We start from the raw sequence: 12596 nt of genomic DNA on the forward strand, positions 1-12596 counted from the left end.
ATGCCAACAATGCAAGGAAGGTGCTGGGTGACTTTACTGCACCTACTCCCGATTTCTATGGGAGAAGCATCTCTATCCCTGCCATTGGAGCAAACAACTTTGAGCTCAAGCCTCAATTAGTTTCTCTAATGCAACAGAATTGCAAGTTCCATGGACTTCCACTGGAAGATCCTCATCAGTTTTTAGCTGAGTTCTTGCAAATCTGTGACACTGTCAAGACTAATGGGGTTGACCCTGAGGTCTACAGACTTATGCTATTCCCTTTTGCTGTAAGAGACAGAGCTAGGACATGGTTGGACTCACAACCTAAAGAAAGCCTGGACTCTTGGAAAAAGCTAGTCAATGCCTTCTTGGCAAAGTTCTTTCCACCTCAAAAATTGAGTAAGCTTAGAGTGGAAGTCCAAACCTTCAGACAGAAGGAAGGAGAATCCCTCTATGAAGCTTGGGAAAGATACAAACAATTAATCAGAACGTGTCCTTCTGATATGCTTTCTGAATGGAGCATCATAGGTATTTTCTATGATGGTCTCTCTGAACTATCCAAGATGTCTTTGGATAGCTCTGCAGGAGGATCTCTTCATCTGAAGAAGACGCCTACTGAAGCTCAAGAACTGATTGAAATGGTTGCAAATAACCAATTCATGTACACTTCTGAAAGAAATCCTGTGAACAATGGGACTAGTCAGAAGAAAGGGGTTCTTGAGATTGACACTCTGAATGCCATATTGGCTCAGAACAAAATATTGACTCAACAAGTCAATATGATTTCTCAAAGTCTGTCTGGAATGCAAAATGCACCAAGCAGTACTAAGGAGGCTTCATCTGAGGAAGAAGCTTATGATCCTGAGAACCCTTCAATAGAAGAGGTGAATTACATGGGAGAACCCTATGGAAACACCTACAATCCTTCATGGAGGAATCATCCAAATCTTTCATGGAAGGATCAACAGAGACCTCAACAAGGTTTCAATAACAATAATAGTGGAAGAAACAGGTTTAGCAATAGCAAGCCTTTTCCATCATCTTCTCAGCAACAGACAGAGAGTTCTAAGCAGAATAACTCTGACTTAGCAACCATGATCTCTGATCTGATCAAAACCACTCAAAGTTTCATGACTGAAACAAGGTCCTCCATTAGAAATTTGGAAGGACAAGTGGGTCAGCTGAGCAAGAAAATTACTGAACTCCCTCCTAGTACTCTCCCAAGCAATACAGAAAAAAATCCAAAAGGAGAGTGCAAGGCCATCAACATGGCCGAATTTTGGGAGGAAGGAGAGGCAGTGAACGGCACTGAGGAAGACCTCAATGGACGTCCACTGACCCCCAATGAGTTCCCCAATGAGGAACCATGGGAATCTGAGGTTCAAACTGAGACCATAGAGATTCCATTGGACTTACTTCTGCCATTCATGAGCTCTGATGAGTATTCTTCCTCTGAAGAGGATGAGTATGTCACTGAAGAGCAAGTTGCTAAATACCTTGGAGCAATCATGAAGCTAAATGACAAGTTATTTGGAAATGAGACTTGGGAGGATGAACCCCCTTTGCTCACCAAAGAACTGGATGACTTGTCTAGGTAGAAACTGCCTCAAAAGAGACAGGATCCTGGGAAGTTTTCAATACCTTGTACCATAGGCACCATGACCTTCAAGAAGGCCTTGTGCGACTTAGGGTCAAGTGTAAACCTCATGCCTCTCTCTGTAATAGAGAAGTTAGGGATCTCTGAGGTACAAGCTGCAAGAATCTCACTAGAGATGGTAGACAATTCAAGAAAACAAGCCCATGGACTTGTAGAGGATGTTCTGGTTAAAGTTGAAGACCATTACATCCCTACTGATTTCATAGTCCTAGAGACTGGGAAGTGCATGGATGAATCCATCATCCTTGGCAGACCCTTCCTAGCCACTGCAAAGGCTGTGATTGATGTTGATAGAGGAGAGTTGATCATTCAAGTGAATGAAGAATCCCTTATGTTTAAGGCTCAAGGATATCCCTCTATCATCATGGAGAGGAAGCATGAAGAGCTTCTCTCAAAACAGAGCCAAACAGAGCCCCCACAGTCAAACTCTAAGTTTGGTGTTGGGAGGCCACAACCAAACTCTAAGTTTGGTGTTGAACCCACACATTCAAAATCTAAGTTTGGTGTTGGGAGGTTCCAACATAGCTCTAAGCAATTCTGAGGCTCCATGAGAGTACTCTGTCAAGCTAATGACATTAAAGAAGCGCTTGTTGGGAGGCAACCCAATGTTTTATAATTAACTATTTTCTTTTGTTATTTTATGTTTTTTGTAGGTTGATGATCATGAGAAGTCACAAAATCAATGAAAAAAGCAAAAACAGAATGAAAAACAGGAAGAAAAACAGCACACCCTGGAGGACGCACCCACTGGCGTTTAAACGCCAGTGAGGTTAGCTGTTAGGCGTTTAACGCCCAGTCTGGCACCATTCTGGGCGTTTAACGCCAGAAAGGGGCACCAGACTGGCGTTAAACGCCAGAAATGGGCAAGACGCTGGCGTTAAACGCCAGAAATGGGCACCAGCCTGGTGTTAAACGCCAGAAATGGGCACCAGCCTGGCGTTTAACGCCAGAAATGGCTAAAAACGTGATTTTGTTTGCCATTTGGTGCAGGGATGACTTTTCCTTGACACCTCAGGATTTGTGGACCCCACAGGATCCCCACCTACCCTACCACTCTCTCTCTTCTTCACCCATTCACCAATCACCTCAACACCTCTTCCCCAAAAACCCTTCACCTATCAAATCCCATCTTTCTCTTCACCACTCAAATCCATCCCTCATAAAACCCCACCTACCTCACCATTCAAATTCAAACCACTTTTCCACCCAAACCCACCCTCAAATGGCCGAACCCTACCTTTCCCCTCTCCTATATAAACCCTCCTTCACTCCTTCATTTTCACACAACATACACACCACTTCTCCCCCTCTTGGCCGAAAACAAAAGCCATTCCCTTTCCCCTCATTTCTTCTTCTTCTACTCTCTTCTTTCTTCTTTTGCTCGGGGACGAGCAAACCTTTTAAGTTTGGTGTGGTAAAAGCATTGCTTTTTGTTTTTCCATAACCATTTATGGCATCCAAGGCCGGAGAAACCTCTAGAAAGTGGAAAGGGAAGGCAAAAGCTTCCACCTCCGAGTCATGGGAGATAGAAAGATTCATCTCAAGGGTGCATCAAGACCACTTCTATGAAGTTGTGGCCTTGAAGAAGGTGATCCCCGAGGTCCCTTTTTCACTCAAAAAGGGTGAATATCCGGAGATCCGACATGAGATCCGAAGAAGAGGTTGGGAAGTTCTTACCAACCCCATTCAACAAATCGGAATCTTAATGGTTCAAGAGTTCTATGCCAATGCATGGATCACCAAGAACCATGACCAAAGTATGAACCCGGATCCAAAGAATTATCTTACTATGGTTCGAGGGAAATACTTGGATTTTAGTCCGGAAAGTGTGAGGGTGGCGTTCAACTTGCCCATGATGCAAGGAGATGAACATCCTTACACTAGAAGGGTCAACTTTGATCAAAGGTTGGACCAAGTCCTCACAGTCATATGTGAAGAGGGCGCCCAATGGAAGAGAGATTCAAGAGGAAAGCCGGTTCAATTGAGAAGGCATGACCTCAAACCCGTGGCTAGAGGATGGTTAGAGTTTATACAACGCTCAATCATTCCCACTAGCAACCGGTCCGAAGTTACCATAGACCGGGCTATCATGATCCATAGCATCATGATTGGAGAAGAAATAGAAGTTCATGAGGTTATAGCCCAAGAACTCTATAAGGTGGCGGACAAGTCCTCTACCTTGGCAAGGTTAGCCTTTCCTCATCTCATTTGTCACCTCTGTTATTCAGTTGGAGTTGACATAGAGGGAGACATCCCCATTGATGAGGACAAGCCCATCACTAAGAAGAGGATGGAGCACACAAGAGACCCCACTCATCATGAAATCCCTGAGATTCCTCAAGGGATGCACTTTCCTCCACAAAATTATTGGGAGCAACTAAACACCTCCTTAGGAGAATTAAGTTCCAACATGGGACAACTAAGGGTGGAGCACCAAGAACACTCCATCATCCTCCATGAAATTAGAGAAGACCAAAGAATCATGAGGGAGGAGCAACAAAGACAAGGAAGAGACATTGAGGATCTCAAGCACACCATAGGATCTTCAAGAGGAAGGAAGAGCCGCTATCACTAAGGTGGACCCGTTCCTTGATTTCCTTGTTCTTTATTCTTCTGTTTTTCGAATTTTAGTGCTTATGTTTATCTATGTTTGTGTCTTGTGATCATTAGTGTCTTAGTGTCTATGCCTTAAAGTTATGAATGTCCTATGAATCCATCACCTTTCTTGAATAAAAACGTACTTAAATTGAAAAGGAAAGAATTGCATGAATTTTGAATTTTATAACAGTTTAATTATTTTGATGTGGTGGCAATATTTTTGTTTTCTGAATGTATGCTTAAACAGTGCATATGTATCTTGAATTTGTGGTTCATGAATGTTGGCTCTTGAAAGAATGATGAAAAAGGAGACATGTTACTGAGGATCTGAAAAATCATTACAATGATTCTTGAAGCAAGAAAAAGCATTACTATTAAAAAAAAACGAAAAAAAAAAGAGAAAAAGAGAAAGAAAAGAAAGAAAAATAAAGTTGTGATCCAAGGCAATAAGAGTGTGCTTAAGAACCCTGGACACCTCTAGTTGGGGACTTTAGCAAAGCTGAGTCACAATCTGAAAAGGTTTACCCAATTATGTGTCTGTGGCATGTATGTATCCGGTGGTAATACTGGAAGACAGAGTGCTTTGGGCCACGGCCAAGACTCAATAAATAGCTATGTTCAAGAATCATCATACCTTACTAGGAGAATCATTAACACTATCTGGATTCTAAGTTCCTAAAGAAGCCAATCATTCTGAATTTCAAAGGATAGAGTGAGATGCCAAAACTGTTCAGAGGCAAAAAGCTAAAAGCCCCGCTCATCTAATTAATACTGATCTTCATAGATGTTTTTGGAATTCATTGCATATTCTCTTCTTTTTATCTTATTTGATTTTCAGTTGCTTGAGGACAAGCAACAATTTAAGTTTGGTGTTGTGATGAGCGGATAATTTGTACGCTTTTTGGCATTGTTTTTAGTGTGTTTTTAGTATGATCTAGTTAGTTTTTAGTATATTTTTATTAGTTTTTAGTTAAAATTCACTTTTCTGGACTTTACTATGAGTTTGTGTGTTTTTCTGTGATTTCAGGTATTTTCTGGCTGAAATTGAGGGACCTGAGCAAAAATCTGATTCAGAGACTAAAAAGGACTGCAGATGCTGTTGGATTCTGACCTCCCTGCACTCGAAGTGGATTTTCTGGAGCTACAGAAGCCCAATTGGCGCGCTCTCAACGGCGTTGGAAAGTAGACATCCTGGGCTTTCCAGCAATATATGATAGTCTATACTTTGCCCAAGATTTGATGGCCCAAACTAGCGTTCAAAGTCACCCTCAGAAATCCCAGCGTTAAACGCTGGAACTGGCACCCAAATGGGAGTTAAACGCCCAAACTGGCATAAAAGCTGGCGTTTAACTCCAAGAAGAGTCTCTACACGAAAATGCTTCATTGCTCAGCCCAAGCACACACCAAGCGGGCCCGGAAGTGGATTTTTATGTCTTTTACTCATCTCTGTACACCCTAGGCTACTAGTTTTCTATAAGTAGGACCTTTTACTATTGTATTTTAAATCTTTGGACATCTAGTTCTTAGATCAGACTTTGGTAGCTATCTTCATTTTATGCTATCTTAGATCATTGGGAGGCTGGCCATTCGGCCATGCCTAGACCCTGTTCTTATGTATTTTCAACGGTGGAGCTTCTACACACCATAGATTAAGGTGTGGAGCTCTGCTGTACCTCGAGTATTAATGCAATTACTATTGTTCTTCCATTCAATTCCGCTTGTTCTTGTTCTAAGATATCACTTGTTCTTCAACTTGATGAATGTGATGATCCGTGACACTCATCATCATTCTCACCTATGAACGTGTGACTGACAACCACCTCCGTTCTACCTTTGATTGGGTGAATATCTCTTGGATTCCTGATTGCACGATGCATGGTTGATCGCCTGACAACCAAGTGCTCGTCTGACAAACGAGCCAACCATTCCGTGAGATCAGAGTCTTCGTGGTATAGGCTAGAACTGATGGCGGCATTCAAGAGAATCCGGAAGGTCTAACCTTGTCTGTGGTATTCTGAGTAGGATTCAATGACTGAATGACTGTGACGTGCTTCAAACTCCTAGCAGGCGGGGCGTTAGTGACAGACGCAAAAGAATCGATGGATTCTATTCCGGCCTGACCGAGAACCGACAGCTGAATTCCGCGTGCTGTGACAGAGCATATGCAATCGTTTTCACTGAGAGGATGGGAGGTAGCCATTGACAACGGTGAAACCCTACACAAGCTTGCCATGGAAAGGAATAAGAAGGATTGGATGAAGACTGTAGGAAAGCAGAGAGACGGAAGGGAAGGCATCTTCATGCGCTTATCTGAAGTTCCTACCAATGAATTACATAAGTACCTCTATCTTTATCATTGTTTATTTTCGTTCATCATCATATCATTTGAGTTTGCCTGACTAAGATTTACAAGATGACCATAGCTTGCTTCATACTAACAATCTCCGTGGGATCGACCCTTACTCGCGTAAGGTTTATTACTTGGACGACCCAGTGCACTTGCTGGTTAGTTGTGCGAAGTTGTGTAATGCCATGGTAATGAACACCAAGTTTTTGGGGTTCATGACCGGGGATTATGAGAGTTGTGAAAAGTATTGTTCACAATTTCGCGCACCAGCATCCCTTATATATCTCATTGCCTCTTTTTTCTTTTCGGGGAGGATATCGAATTTGAGGTATTCAATGATGGGAGTCATCCATCCCAGATTTAGGTTTGTGACTGTCATCGCATCCGACTTTTTGATTTCTTTTATCACTGATGGGGTGTGAAGAGTTTCTAAATTAGACTTCTATTGTTGTCCCTTGACTTGGTGCTGGCCAATTTGGAGAGGGCATCAACTCGGTTGTTTAATTCCCGAGTTATATGTTTTACCTCTGCTTCCTTAAATTGAGCTAATTATTCCAGTGTTTCTTCCAAGTATTTCTTCATGTTGGGATCTTTGGCCTAGTAGGTCCCATTTATTTGAGAAGTTATTACTTAAGAGTCACTAAACACTATTAATTTTGCTGCTTTGACTTCTTTGGCTAGCCTCAAGCCAGCAAGCATGGCCTCATACTCTACTTGATTGTTGGAGGTTAGAAACTCCAATTTTAGCGAGAGTTCAATCCGAGTTTCTTCTTCATTTTCAAGAATGATTCTTACTCCACTTCCTGCTTTGTTTGATGATCCATCTATGTACAGATGTCAGGATGTAGGATCTCCTTGGGCTCCTATACACTTGGCCAGGTATTGGGATTTGATTGCTATACAAATTTCGTATTTCAGGTCGAACTCAGACAGTTTCACGACCCATTGTATCACTTGCCCCGCGATATCCATTTTTTGGAGGATGTGCTTCATGGGTTGGTTAGTTCGAACTTTTATCGTATGGACTTGAAAATAAGGTCAGAGTCTTCTAGAGGCAGGGACAAGGGCATATGCGAACTTCTCTATTCTTTGATAGTTTAGTTCTGCCCACTGTAGGGCCTTGCTGGAAAAGTAGACTGGTTGTTGTCTGTCCTTGTCTTCTCAGACAAGAGTGGAGGCTATGGCCTTGCTTGCAACTGCAAAGTACAATATGAGCTCCTCTCCTTTTATAGGTCGGGTAAGGATCAGTGGCTAACTCAGGAAGTTTTTGAAGTCTTGAAAAGCTTGCTCACATTCCTGGATCCACCCGAATTGGCATCACTTCTTTAGTATTCAAAACAGAGTAAAGACTTTAGGGCCGACTCTGCCAAGAACTTAGGTAAAGATGCTAATCTTCCATTTAACTGCTAGACTTCTTTGAGGCAGGTCGAGCTTTTCATCTCAAATATTGCTTTGTATTTGTCTGGGTTAGCTTCGATGCCCCTTTGGGCGAGCATGAATCGTAAGAACTTCTCGGCTTCTACTATAAAAGTGCACTTTGAGGGATTTAGTTTCATCCCATGCTTCTTTATTGTTTTGAATACCTCAACTAAGTCGGGCAAGTGGTTAACATCTTCTCTTGTCTTGACAAGCATGTCATCCACGTAGACTTCCATCAATATTCCGAGGTGAGATGAAAACACATTGTTCATTAATCATTGATATATGGCTCCAGCATTTTTTAATCCAAAAGGCATTACTACATAAAAGTAATTTGATCTCGGGGTAATGAAAAACGTTTTCTCTTGGTCCAGCTTGTACATCGAAATTTGGTTGTATCCTGAATATGCGTCCATAAAGGACAAGTATCTATAGCCCGAAGCTGAATCTACCAAAGCATCAATGCTGGGAAGAGGGTATGGATCCTTAGGACAAGTTTTATCGAGGTCGGTGTAGTCGACACACATTCTCCATTTCTCGTTTTGTTTCTTCACGAGTATTACATTGGCCAGCCACAAGGGGTATTTTACTTCTCTTATGAACCCAGGTTCTAACAAAGCTTGGACCTGCTCCTCAATGACTTGTGCTCTTTTGAAGCCGAGATTTCATCATTTTTGTTGTACAGGTCGTGAGCTCGAGTGAACAGCAAGCTTGTGACTTATAAGATTAGGATGTATTCCGGGCATATCGGAGACCTTTCATGCGAAGAGATCGGAGTTTTCTTGTAGGATCTTGATGAGATCTGCTATCAATTCTTTGTCTAAGTTAGCTCATATGTTTATCATCTTTCAAACCTAGTATCCGATTTGAATCTCCTCAGTTTTTCCATCGGGTTGTGGCCTTAGTTTTTCTCGTGTTCGAGTACCACTAAGTTAATGGTGTTGACTTCTCTCCCTTTGTGCATCCACGTAGGTTCAGGCTCTCATTGTAGCATCTTCTCACCAATTTCTAATCTGTTTTCATGGTGTCTATTCCCTCTGAGCTCGGGAATTTTATACAGAGATGAGAGGTAGAGACGACTGCAGCAAGCCAGTTTAACATTGTCTGACCTATCAAAGCATTATAAGCTGATGCTACGTCAACCACAATGTAGTCTATACTCAAACTTCTGGACTTCATACCTTTACCAAAAGTGGTGTGTAACATAATGAGGACAAGAGGTCGGATGGGCGTGTCTCCCAATCTAAAAAGAGTGTCAGAGTATGCCCTAAGTTTCTTTTCTTCCAACCCTAACTTGTCGAAGGTAGGTTTAAACAAGATGTCAGCCAAACTTCCTTGGTCCAGCAAAGTCCTGTGGACATTTGGATTAGCAAGTATCATTGTGATCACAACAGGATCGTCGTGCCCCAGTGTTATCCTTTGTGCATCTTCTTTCGTGAAGGAAATAATGGGCAAGTCGGGGGATTCAGCCTCCTCCCCGACTTGATAGACTTCTTTTAAATGCCTTTTGTGGGAGGACTTAGTTATTCAGCCTCCTGCAAATCCTCTGGCTATCATGTGGATGTGTCTATTAGGAGTTTGTGGTGGCCGATCTCGTTGACTATTGTCTTCCTCGTCTCCTTTTCTTTTTCTTAGTTCATCCGATCTTTCTGCCAAGTATCTTTCTAACCGACCTTCCTTGGCCATTTTTTCTATTACATTTTTCAAGTCGTAGCAATCATTGGTAGAATGTCCATATATCTTGTGATAGCAATATTCTGTCTAACTTCTATTTTTCTTGTTTTTGATGGGCCGAGGAGGTGAAAGCTTCTTGATATGACAGATATCTCTATAGATGTCAACAAGGGAGACTCGCAGGGGGTGTAGTTATGATATCTTCAAGGCTTGTCTGAGTTGTACTCATCCTTTTTCTTCACTTCTTTATCTTGAGCCTGGTAAGGAAGATTTTGTTTTGGAGCAGGTTCTCTTAGTCGGACATTCTCTTCCATGTTGATGTACTTTTCTGCTCGCTCTTGTACCTTGTACAGAGAAGTCGGGTGTCTTTTTGATATGGACTGGGAAAATGGTCCTTGTTTGAGGCCATTAACTAGCCTCATTATCATTGCTTCTGTAGGCAGAGTTTAGATATCTAAGCAGGCTTTGTTCAATCTTTCCATGTAAGCTCGGAGAGTTTCTCCGACCTCCTGCTTGACTCCTAGAAGGCTTGGAGCGTGTTAGACTTTATTTTTCTGGATGAAGAATCGGGTGATAAACTTTCTTGCAAGATCGTCAAAGCAGGTTACGAACCTGGGCGTCGAACCACTTCATTGCTGCCTTGGTTAACGTTGTCGGGAAAGCTTTGCAACGAGTTGCATCTGACGCGTCAGCCAAGTACATCCAGCTTTTAAAGTTGCTTAGATGGTGTCTTGGGTCGATCGTTCCATCATAGAGGTCCATGTCAGGGCTCTTAAAGTTTCTGGAGACCCTAGCCCGCATGATCTCTTCAATGAATAGTTCTTCCCTTCGAAAGGGATTTCTTCCTGATCTGTATTATTGCTCTGGCCTCGAAGGTTGGCTCCTTATTTCAAAAGCTTTTCTTCTAGTTCTTTTTGTTGTCGTACTTCCTTTTTAAGGTCTCTTTCAACTTCTCTTTATCGCTCTATCTCCTGCTTGAGTTGTTCTAGTCAGCTATGGTGCCCATGCACGAGTCCCATGAGTTCTGTTGGATGTCGGTTCACCACGTCCTCTGGTGAGTGTATCTCTGAGTTGATTCTTCTGGGTTGAGGGTTTCGTGAAGTCCCCTCCCCATTAGAACCGTCCGCTCTATCTTGTCGCAGGTATTACTATTGCATGATTGTCATTGTGACATTTAGGCTCGGATTCGGATGCCATATGCCCGTCTTCGGGTTGATTGTCCGCCATAGTTGGGCGTAGACTCCAGGTCCCCGGTAATGGCACCAATATTTCGAGGATTACCTAAAATTGGGTGGCTTTTGGGCCTGGACGTAAGGTCCAGACTCCTTTTGACGCAGTGTCCAACTTCTGCTGGCATCGAGGTGTTGCCATCCGAATTCCTCGTGAGGAGGTGGGGATGGTACCTGCAAGGGACTCCGATGCTTAAGTTAGTAGGGGTTTAAACAGGCTTTTTGTAGATTGGTTCTAAAGAATACCTGAGAGTGTTCGGATACTTATAATGGTAAGTGTAGATTCTATAACCACTCTTTTGAGTAGTTTCACCTTTGATGGTGGATAACCGTTCCCTTTATTGGGGAGGTTGTTGGGATCTCCCTTCAAGATGAAGGAGAGAGATCGTCGAAGTTAGTTTTATTGATTCAAGTAGATAAGGCCAAGGTTGCATTGTCGAGCCCGACTTGCATAAGGTTGGGTAGTTGCTGATGATACCTTGGTATGTAGATTGGACTTTGCTCACTTTGGATTTGGCTATATTTTGGGCCATGGTATGAACAAAAATAACAAAGAATAACATAGGTTAGTCGTAAGGAGAGCATGTAGTTACAAGGAGGACCTAGGTTAAAACCACATCTTCATCAATTTTGGAATTTTCTCTCGGGCGGTTTGGTTGAACCAATTTTACATCAGTTTTGACCGATTTTCATCGACTTTCATTGATTCTTACTGGTTCTTGACTTTAAACTGTCTTGGAACTAGACCGGACCGGTTGGGATTCGGTTCGTCGGTTTTTTTATCGAACTGGCCAGTTCGATCCGGTTTCTACAACTATGGATGAAGAGATGATGGCTTGTGTGACTCTATGAGTGTGAGGCTTCACTTCCTGTTTTTTCTTTTAACCCCAAAACGACACTCTTTAAGGCAGGTGAGTGAAAATCGGCCTGTCTCAGTTCGATCCAACCAACCAGTTCCTATTCGGTTCAGCAATTTTAAAACGGTTTTATGTCTATTGGTTTTTCAGGTTGAGTCGAACTGTAGAGAAGCCCGATTCATGGTCCGACTGACCGATTCAGTTCGATCTAGTTATCAATGCTTAAACTATTAGATCAACTTAGTTAAACTTAATTATCAAAATAATTTTATCATGTTACATTACCGTAAAAGAAAGTAATCTATTTTCAATACTTCAAAATTCATATACACAACCTTTTATACATCATTACATCAAAATTAAAATATATATTAGCTTCAGCTTTTTTCACTAAAATAGCCTGACATTTTGTAAACAGAGCTTCATTCGGGGATAAAAAAAAGAGCTAATTAACCATTTAAAGAACCTTAACTAGATTTAAAATAACCGATTTTTTCAAACAATTTATAAATTGTAACCTTTTTCTATTTGGGTTCTTGTTTTATAAATACTAGTTTTTTTTAACTGGCTAACCAAAACCCGTTTCTAATGAATCCCTAATTCCTGAACAAAACAAAATTCGTATGCAGTTGATTTTAATAGTAGTAGATCACTATAAGCATTGAATACTGTTATTGTAATGTTGACACTCAAGACCAACTTGTATTGCTATTTCCACATATTTTGGATTTGACTAGGAATAGAGGAGTTGCATAGCATAAGTGTTCTCTATTTTCTTCCAGAACTTCGTTTACGAATTTAAATCCTGTAAAGTAAAAAAATTGATAAAATGA

At 41.7% G+C, this 12596-nt stretch overlaps 1 non-coding gene across 1 annotated transcript; it reads right to left on the minus strand.

The window, feature by feature from the left end:
• Positions 1 to 383: 383 nt before the first annotated feature.
• LOC112718505 (small nucleolar RNA R71) lies at positions 384 to 491 on the minus strand. The gene has a single exon (XR_003160843.1). It is a non-coding gene; the product is annotated as a small nucleolar RNA R71 (small nucleolar RNA).
• Between the last annotated feature and the right edge of the window lie 12105 nt (positions 492 to 12596).

The sequence above is a fragment of the Arachis hypogaea genome, chromosome 10, assembly GCF_003086295.3.
Source record: "Arachis hypogaea cultivar Tifrunner chromosome 10, arahy.Tifrunner.gnm2.J5K5, whole genome shotgun sequence".
Taxonomy (NCBI): domain Eukaryota; kingdom Viridiplantae; phylum Streptophyta; class Magnoliopsida; order Fabales; family Fabaceae; genus Arachis; species Arachis hypogaea.